General features: G+C 47.6%; 1 non-coding gene across 1 annotated transcript; it reads right to left on the bottom strand.

Moving 5' to 3' along the window:
• Window positions 1–9,782: 9,782 nt before the first annotated feature.
• trnae-uuc (transfer RNA glutamic acid (anticodon UUC)) lies at window positions 9,783–9,854 on the bottom strand. Its single transcript has one exon. It is a non-coding gene; the product is annotated as a tRNA-Glu (tRNA).
• Window positions 9,855–10,637: the final 783 nt, after the last annotated feature.

Below are 10,637 nucleotides of genomic sequence, written 5' to 3'. Positions count from 1 at the left end.
TCCGCTACATTGATGACTGCATTGGCGCCACCTCCTGCTCCCGTGAGGAGGTTGAGCAATTCATCAACTTCACCAAAACATTCCACCCTGACCTTAAATTTACCTGGACCATCTCTGACACCTCCCTCCACTTCCTGGACCTCTCCATCTCCATTAATGACAACCGACTTGACACTGCCATTTTTTGCAAACCCACCGACTCCCACAGCTACCTGGATTAAACCTCTTCCCACACTACGTCTTGCAAAAATGCCATCCCGTATTCCCAATTCCTCCGCCTCCACCGTATCTGCTCCCAGGCGGACCAGTTCCACCATAGAACACACCAGATGGCCTCCTTCTTCAGAGACCGCAATTTCCCTTCCCACGTGGTTAAAGATGCCCTCCAACGCATCTCGTGCACATCCCGCACCTCCGCCCTCAGACCCCGCCCCTCCAACCGTAACAAGGACAGAAAGCCCCTGGTGCTCACCTTCCAACCTTCTAACCTTCGCACAAACCAAATCATCCACCGACATTTCCGCCACCTCCAAACAGACCCCACCACCAGGGATATATTTGCCTCCCCACTCCTTTCCGCCTTCCGCAAAGACCGTTCCCTCCGTGACTACCTGGTCAGGTCCACGCCCCCCTACAACCCACCCTCCCATCCTGGCACTTTCCCCTGCCACCGCAGGAACTGTAAAACTTGCGCCCACACCTCCTCCCTCACCTCTATCCAAAGCCCTAAAGGAGCCTTCCACATCTATCAAAGTTTTACCTGCACATCCACTAATATCATTTATTGTGTTGTTGCTCCCGATGCGGTCTCCTCTACATTGGGGAAACTGGGCGCCTCCTCGCAGAGCGCTTTAGGGAACATCTCCGGGACACCTGCACCAATCAACCATACCGCCCCGTGGCACAACATTTCAACTCCCCCCCCACTCTGCTGAGGACATGGAGGTCCTGGGCCTCTTTCACCACCGCTCCCTTACCACCAGACGCCTGGAGGAAGAACGCCTCATCTTCCGCCTCAGAACACTTCAACCCCAGGGTATCAATGTAGACTTCACCAGTTTCCTCATTTCCACTTCCCCCACCTCACTCTACTTCTAAACTTCCAGCTCAGCACTGTCCCCAAGACTTGTTCGGACTTGTCCTACCTGCCTATCTCCTTTTCCACCTATCCACTCCACCCTCTCCTCCTTGAACTATCAACTTCATTCCCTCCCCCACTCACCCATTATACTCTATGCTGCTTTCTCCCCACCCACCCTACTGTAGCTTATGTCTCCACGCTTCAGGCTCACTGCCTTTATTCCTGATGAAGGGCTTTTGCCCGAAACGTCGATTTCGAAGCTCCTTGGATGCTGCCTGAAATGCTGTGCTCTTCCAGCACCACTAATCCAGAATCCGAGGACCATTGTTTAAGACATGACAGCCCTACTTGAGTTATTTGGATATAGATTTGTCAGTTATCTTAACTAGGGTATTTGTTTAACCAAGATGGTAAGGTTTGTCACCCTGGGCCCTGGAGGAGGTCTCCTGAGTTAATACGGCTCTATATCCAATGCTCCCGTTCCTTTATTTGGGAGCATTGCGCCGAGCATAGCTGTTCTGTATTCTTGTGGTTTTTTGCTGTATTATTTATATATATATATATTTATTGGTGTTGCTTTGCACAGTGTTCGGGTTTGTTTTGTATTATAGGGTAGGTTAGTAGTTAATGGACAGTAGTTGTATTGTAATTTGTGTTTTTATCTTTTTATTATACTGATATTAATAAATATATTTACAAAATAAAGGGTTACAGGAAAGGTCGTAAAGCTTCAGGGATCAGACTCCGATTGAAATACCCGTGCGCGGCCTCTCTCACCGACCAATACAATATCTTGTTGAATGCAGTTGGACATCTCTGACTTTTACTTTGGTTTAGACCTTTATCCCGCCCGGATCCAATAGCATGACCGGCTTCTCGAACCTTCCTCCAGCTCCGGGGGGTTGTTGAGCTCCTGGGCTCCAGCCGACGCCGAAGAAGCCGCGGGCGCCGGCTCTCTCTCCTCCACCGCCGACATTTTTAATTTGTTTTCTCGTTCAGCCGGTAACCGTCACCTCCCCCTTCCCGGGCCCCGGAAATTATATTAAATTAAACAATAAACCCCACCGGGGACTGTCTCCTTTTCTTCACCACTTTTGTTTGAATAGTTCCGACTTTAATTTGAAATGTATTTTAAAGGTATTTTCTGAGGTAAACGATGCCTGTCTGCCCCCCCCTCCGTCAGAAACCGCCCGCTGAGTCGATGATAAAACCGCAGCCTCGCGCCGCCATCTTTGTTTTACTTCTCTTTCCGTCTCCTCCTTCAGTGATGCGCGTCATCCACGCTCTCTCCAATCAGAGCGCACCTTATTCCACCTGACCAATGGCGACCGGGTGTGCGGACAGTATTGCTCCTACCCCCGGAATGTCGCTCTCCAATTAGTCCGCACGTACCTCAGGCTTTGGGATTGGTGGAGAGGTTCGCAGGCCCTTCACTGTCCTCGCCCCTTTACTACAAAGGGCTCGAGGAGCACAGAAGTAACTTCCCACGTTCAGGAGGAAGGTGTTCTCACTCATTCATTCAACAAGAGAATGGCTCAATTTACTCTAATGGGCTCGGAGAGAACAATGGTCGTGTCCTATGTTGAGGAGGAAGATGTTTCCATTCATTTACCAGAGAGGCTTTTTTATGGTGTAGTGGTAGTGTCCCTACCTCTGAGCCCTGAGGCCCAGGTTCAAATAACACTGCTCCAATATGTGTAATAACATCCTCAATCAAAAAGATTTTGTCCTCAGTCACACAACGCCAAATTATAGTTCAACAGGTTTATTTAAAACTCACAAGCTCTTGGAGCGTAGCCCATTCATCAAGTGAAGTCGTGGAAAAGTATGGAGAGAGAATTCAGCCATGGCCGGTGAAGAAAGACAGAGCATCTCAACAGTCAACCGCCTACTCCCATTCCTATTTCTGATCTTAATACATGACAAGTTGTGTGTTTTCCAAACATTAATTTTATGTCCATTGTTTAAAAACAAATATTTAAGGATGGTCAGTTCTTTCTCACTTGGGCACATTGTTACCCAGAACAATTTATTAATTGTTAAAATCATAAACCCTCTCATGAGATATCACAGGAGCAATTCATCAAAAAAAATGTCACTGAATCACTCAAGTAGAGAAAGCACCCTGCAGATATTGGGAATCTAAACGTTATCGATGTGAAATGTTAACAAAAGTAGGGGAACACCCTAATAAGGGAACTCAGCTGACTGTCATAATTACAATCACGACAATACCCAGTACTACTCTTCAACGCGCGGTGTGACATCGAACAGTTCTTCCGCCTCCTTCGCCTCCGCGCCTTCTTCTTCAACCAGGATTCCCGCCCACCCTCTGACGACCCCTTCTCCCGCCTCCAACGCCTCCAAAGCACCCCATCCACCTGGACACACCGTGCTGGCTTCTTACCTGCCCTCGATCACTTCATAGCCAACTGCCGCCGCGACATTAACCGCCTAAACACACACTCCAACCTCTCAATCTCGGAACGTGCAGCCCTCCACCCCGACCTCAAATTCACCTGGACCGTCTCAGACTCCTCCCTCCCCTTCCTAGACCTTTCCATTTCTCTCCACCTAACCTGTACATCTTTGGACTGTGGAAGGAAAACCATGCAGACCGGGAGAACATACAAACTCCACACAGACACTCCCCTGTGGTGGGAATTGAACCTGGGTCCCTAATGCAGTGAGGTAGCAATGCCAAGCACTGTGCCACACCAATATAATATTAAATTTGAACAAATGCTCTGAGCTGCAAATTTGTCCATGTAAAGAACTTACTGCAAATGATTCGAAGCAAGATCCATATGAATTGTGTTTTGAGAGAGATCCAGAACTTATTTCGTTAATGATTGAAAATCTTCGACCTTTGGAATGGTCTGCAAGAGAGAGTGTTGGAGTCAGATTCAATTATGGCATTCAAAAGAGAGTTGGATAATGAAACTGAAATGGAAAGTAATCAGTGTTCGGTGAAGAGTATCGGGTGACCGAATCAACACGGACATTTACTATAAACTGACCAACTCCCACAGCTACCTAGACTACACCTCCTCCCACCCTGCCCCCTGTAAAAACGCCATCCCATTTTCCCAATTCCTTCGTCTCCGCCGCATCTGCTCCCAGGAGGACCAGTTCCAATACCGTACAACCCAGATGGCCTCCTTCTTCAACGACCGTAATTTCCCTCCAGACGTGATGCCCTCCACCGCATCTCCTCCACTTCCCGCTCCTCTGCCCTTGAGCCCCGCCCCTCAAACCGCCACCAGGACAGAGCCCACTGGTCCTCACCTACCACCCCACCAACCTCCATATGCAGTGTATTATCCGCCATCATTTCCACCACCTCCAAACGGACCCCACCACCAGGGATATATTTCCCTCCCCTCCCGTATCAGCGTTCCGAAAAGACCACTTCCTCCGTGACTCCCTCGTCAGATCCACACCTCCCACCAACACAACCTCCACTCCCGGCATCTTCCCCTGCAACTGCAAGAAATCCAAAACTTGCGCCCACACCTCCTCCCTTACTTCCCTCTAAGGTCCCAAGGGATCCTTCCATATCCGCCACAAATTCACCTGCACCTCCACACACATCATTTATTGCATCCGCTGCACCCAATGTGGCCTCCTCTAAATTGGGGAGACAGGTCGCCTACGTGCGGAACGTTTCAGAGAACACCTCTGGGATACCCGGACCAACCAACCCAACCACCCCGTGGCTCAACACTTCAACTCCCCCTCCCACTCCACCAAGGATATTCAGGTCCTTGGACTCCTCCATTGCCAGACCATAGCAACACGACGGTTGGAGGAAGGACGCCTCACCTTCTGCCTAGGAACTCTCCAACCACAAGGGATGAACTCCGATTTCTCCAGTTTCCTCATTTCCCCTCCCCCCACCTTGTCTCAGTCAAACCCCTCGAACTCAGCACCGCCTTCCTAACCTGCAATCTTCTTCCTGACCTCTCCGCCCCCACCCCTACTGCGACCTATCACCCTCACCTTGACCTCCGTCCACCTATCGCATTTCCAACGCCCCTCCCCAAGTCCTTCCTCCCTACTTTTTATCTTAGCCTGCTGGACACACTTTCCTCATTCCTGAAGAAGGGCTCATGCCCGAAACGTCGATTCACCTGCTCCTGGGATGCTGCCTGACCTGCTGCGCTTTTCCAGCAACACATTTTTCAGCTGAGAAAGTTATCAGTCATGATTAAATTGTATGAGCAGACCAATGGGCTGAATAGCCTGATTTCTATTCCTATATCTTTTGGTGTCTTGCTGTCCTGGACACAATGTGAGAGAATTGGCAGTAGGAATACGCTATTCGGTCTTTCGAGCCTGCACCAACATTGAACAGATCATAACTGGATACGAATATACCTACATCTAGATGGATAGGCTGGAATCTTTTTCACCGGAGCATAGGAGGTTGAGAGGTGACCTGAAACTGAAAAAATCATGGGGGCTACAGATGAAGTGAATGACGGGTGTCCTTTCCTTAGAGCGGGGCTTTCAAGATTAGGAAGCAAATTTTGAAGGTGAATGGAGAAAGATTTTAAAAAGTCATGAGGCACACTTTTTTTTTCTCCACAAATAGTGGTTTGTGTGTGGAATGAATGTCCAGAGGAAGCGTGGGATGCTGGCACAGTAACAATGTTTAAATGTGGATAAGGACATGAATGGGAAAGGTTCTGAGGTGTTATGGTCTCGGCTAGACCACTCAAAACATTCTTAAGCAGGTAGCTCAGACCATAAGTTTGTTAAATGTACTGTGTACAGTGAAAATTACCCAGAGTAAGTTAGCTAGGTTGACTACCAGGTTTTAAAACAGAAGTGTATTCACAAGATTGTGGAAGGAATCACAAAGAACAGAATAGAGAATACCCACAGAACTCAGCCTATCGAAACTAGACTTAAATATGCTGTTCCAAATGTACACAACAGGCCCAATAAACAAACCTCTTAAACAGAGAGTAAAACTGAAACAGAAGCTGACAGGTCAGAGTTAGGAAGATAGAAGGAGAGAGGGTTTAACAGCTTTTCTCCACACAGTCCACTGCTGAACTCACTCAAACAAGATTTCAGCTTTCACAACTGACCCCTCCCCTTTTATTATGCACGTCACTTCAAAAACATAAAAGCTTGGACATAAAGTCTTATCTGTTTACATTAAAACAAAAAGGCCTCCCGATATACTTTTAATCTCTGTACTAAACCAGTCATTTTGGAGCCTGGGACTGTTTTACAACCCCTCTGAAAGAAGCCAAGGACATAGTATCCTTGAGAAGAAGGTCCAGCTTTTAGAAAAAAGAACCAGCTTTGCGACAGAGGGATATGAGCCAAACACTGGCAAGTGGGATTGGTTAAGTATGAGAACATAGCATTGGGCTAGTTGGGCTGAAGTGTTTATTTCTGTACTGTATGACTCTGTAACTGTTCTATACTGGTCTCAAAACCATTTTTTTGCTTTCCCCCATAACCATCCACTTCTTTATTGTTCAAAATTCGGATTAACTCAGGCTTGAATATATTCAATGACCACCCCCCACCGCCCAAAACTGCAGGAGACATCCACATTTTTGAACTCCTCTTGCTAATGTACCGCCTTGCTCATTGCTTGCTGGACCTGTCTGACAATTGGCTTTGACTGTGTAGAAGGACAGTGAGGTCCATTTGTACATCCACACATCATCCCTGATGAAAAGTTCGTACCCAAAGCGTTGACTTTTCTGCTCCTCGGATGCTGCCTGACCTGTTGTGTTTTCCAGCGACACACTTGACACTGATCTCCAGAATCTGCAGTCCACACTTCCTCCACATCCCAGTCTATTAACATTTAAACCATGCACCTCCTTCCTGCTTATTTTTTTCCAAAGCAAAGTCTATAACTTTAATTGTGGTACTGCATTTGCCATGCATTTGCCAATTGAAACACAGCCCTGGACCAACTTTTCCAAAGTCTGTCTCCTCCCTGGATTCACTCCCTTTCCCTTCAGTTCGTGCAAGACAGCAACTGAAACCCAGAATGAAAAATAAATGGAAAAGTGGGTGAGAAAAGAGGGTGCCGTACCCACAGATGTTGGACAGAGTAAAGATGTTGCAGTCTGGGACTAATTTCAATCTTCCTCAGAGAGAGAGGAGCAGCAGCTGCTGCAGAAGCTCATGGCCCAACTTCCACATGCAGACAACGGGGTCTCTCTGATTGGCAGGAGGACCGGGCTTTGGTCCTCCACAAGAAAGTCAGGGGCCGTTTCCGCGGACAGCGACTAGCATACTCAGTGGTTTTGCTGACACCGCAGCACATGCGCAGTGCTAGCTGATACCACGAAGCATGTGCAATACGCTCTGGGAGAGGCTGGTTTCACTGACAGGTTTTAATCATCCAAATGTCAATAGGAGAAAAAAGCTGGAGCCATAATTTTATTTTTCCCTGTGGCTCGACATTTTATTCCTGTTGAAATTTGTCTTGCTGCTCAACTTTATATGTCTATTCCCCATGGGAGCGGAAGTCCAAAGCTAGAGACGAAGGAAATGTAAGAATTGTATTATAAATGGCAGAACTCATAGCAGCACTGACATACAGAAGGATTTGGGCATATTGATCCGTGGAAGTGGTAAAGCAGGTCGGTACGGTGGTCAAGAAGAAACACAGCACGCTTCCTTTAGTGTAAGAGTTGGCGAGTTATGTCACAGCTATTTATTCTGGCCACATTCGGAATACTACGTTCAGTTCTGGTCTCCACACGACTGGAAGGATGTGGGTGCTCTGGCAGAGGGTACAGACAAGGCTCACCAGGACATTGCCTGGTCTGAAGGGCTCTAGTTATGAAGAGAAGTGGCATAAACCTGATTTTTTTTTCTCTGGGAAGACAGAGGCTGAGGGGAGACGTCGAAACAATGATGAGACACAGATTGGCTGGACTGGGGTGGCAGGGTAGCTCAGTGGTTTGCACTGATGCCACACAGTGCCAGAGACCCGGGTTCAATTTCAATCTCTGGTGAGTGTCTGTGTGGAGTTTGCACATTCTACCTGCACGCCACCTCTCATGTCTGCAAGGACTTCCTCCTACATTCCAAAAATGTGTAGGTTCGGGTGGATTAGCCATGCCAAATTACCCATCGTGTCCAGGAATAGGCAGGTTAAGTTGGATTGTCTGTGTGTAAATTGCCCCAGTGTTGAGGGATGTGTACGTAGGTGCATTAGTTACGGATAAATATAGAGTAATAGGGGTAGGGGAATGAGTCCTTGTGGGTTAATCTTTGGAGAGTCGGTGTTGACTTGTTGGGCTGAATCATCTGGTTCCACCCTGGAGGGATTCTATGATCGTCAGAGAGTTTTTTTCCCTCCAGGGTGAAAAGGTCAACGAAAATAGGGCACAGGTTCGAGATGAGAAGGGGACTTTCAATGTTGTGAGACTTCAAAGGATTGAGAAAAGATTCACAAGGATGTTCCCAGGGTAAGAGTTTTAAACCACAGGGAGAGGCTGAATAGGATGGGGCTGTTTTCCCAGGAGCATCGCAGGCTCAGTGATTTTTTTCAAAGAGGTTTATAAAAACTTGACGGGCGTGGTTGGGGTGAATAGATAAAGTCTTTCCCCTGGGATGGGGAAGTGCAGAACTAGAGGGCATAGGTTGAGGGTGAGAGGGGAAACATTTAAAAGGGACCTTGCAGTCAACGTTTTCATGCAGAGGGTTGTGCATGCATGGAATGAGCTGCCAGAGGAAGTGGTGGAGGCTGGTGGCGGCATCTGGATGGGTATATGAAGAGGAAGGATTTAGTGGGATATAGGCCAAGTTCTGGCAAATGGGACAAGATGAATTTTGCATATCCGATCGGCATGGACAATTTAGAGTGAAGGGTGTGTTTCTGTGTTTTACGTCTCCGACTCTATGGCTGGTGAAAAATATTGGCATTCGTCGAAACATTTATGCAACAGAAAATTATAAGCGGGTAAAGATAAGCCTCACGTCATTGATCCACGAATCCCGGTGTACTATTGATGTATTTCCAGTAATAGACTCAGTATGACATGGAAGGAGTCCAAAAACATGGCTTCTTTTATAAAAATTCACACTTGCAACTTAAATCTGAGTCTTCTGGGAATCGAAGACAACCGTGCATTAATATAAGACAGATAAGTCTGGGGTATATGGTACATATTTGATGGAATGTTTATGCCTCTAAAAGCCTGATTTGCAGTTGGTTCTGGGCTCATAATATTTAACCGCAGCATATTGTGTATCTTCAGGAAGAACGTCAATACCGCACGATAGATGTCCTTTCAACTACTTGAGTCCATGTGAACTCTTCATGGAGTATGCAAATCCACCACATTTCCCTGCTAAATACATTTACAAAAAGATCAGCACAAAGATCTTGGGTATTAAGAGAGGAAAGAATGATCCACAGAAACTAGAATTGTGTGTTTTGATTTTCTATTGTGGACTGACAGCGATGACCTTTGCAATCTCTTTCCACAGGAATATTACAAGAGAAGAATTTAGATCCAGAAATCTCAGACCAAACATCACATCGAAGTCTGACAGTCGCTTGATTCACCAGGACTTGGATATTGATGGCCTTGACAACAAGGAGGAGGCGGTCGCTCTGCTTAGTTAGGTTTTAAACGTCAATGTGACTGGAAACTCAGAGTCTCACATACCCACACACGAGATTAGTGACCCGAACAAGAAAGATGGCTTCCCTGACCGGGAATTGAACCCGGGCCGCGGCGGTGAAAGCGCCGAATCCTAACCACTAGACCACCAGGGAGACATGAGCGGACGTTGGTATCTCTGCTGAAAATTGTTTCGCTGCCCGGGAATCAAACCCAGGCCAGGGTCGTCAGAAGCCTTTCACCGAGACAGCCAACAATGTAATTTTATGTATCCATTGCTCCCGATGCGATCACTCCAACATTGGGGAGACTGGAGAGTCAAGGCACATCTCCAGGACACCCGCAACTATCAACCCCATCGCCCTGTGCCCCAACATTTCAACTCCCCCTCCCACTCGGCCGAGGACATGCAGGTCCTGGGCCTCCTTCGTCGCCGCTGCTTCCCCACCCGACGCCTGGAGGAAGAACACCTCATCTTCCGCCTCGGAACACTTCAACCCCAGGGCATCAATGTGAACTTCACCAGTTTCCTCATTCCCCCTCCCCCACCTTACCTCAGTTCCAACTTTCCAGCTCAACACTGATCTCATGAACTGTCCTACTTGCCAATCTCCCTTCTCACCTATCCGCTAAACACTCCTCTCTGACCTGTCACCTCTATCCCCACCACCATTCACATATTTTACTCTTTGCTACCTTCGCCCCAGCACACACCCACCCCCAATTTATCTCTCTACCCTGAAGGCGTCCTGCCTCTATTCCTAATGAAGTGCTTTTGCCCGAAACGTCGATTTTCCTCCTCTTCGGGAGATGCTTGACCCGTTGTGCTTTTCCAGCACCACTCTGATCTGAACTCTGGCGTCCAGCATCTCCAGTCCTCACTTTTGCCTACCCAATAAACCCAGTGTGCCGATTTCACATCAACAAATTGACACAAG

This window comes from Chiloscyllium punctatum, chromosome 36 (assembly GCF_047496795.1).
Source record: "Chiloscyllium punctatum isolate Juve2018m chromosome 36, sChiPun1.3, whole genome shotgun sequence".
In the NCBI taxonomy this organism is placed as follows: Eukaryota; Metazoa; Chordata; class Chondrichthyes; order Orectolobiformes; family Hemiscylliidae; genus Chiloscyllium; species Chiloscyllium punctatum.
This window is presented reverse-complemented; position numbering and strand designations above follow the sequence as displayed.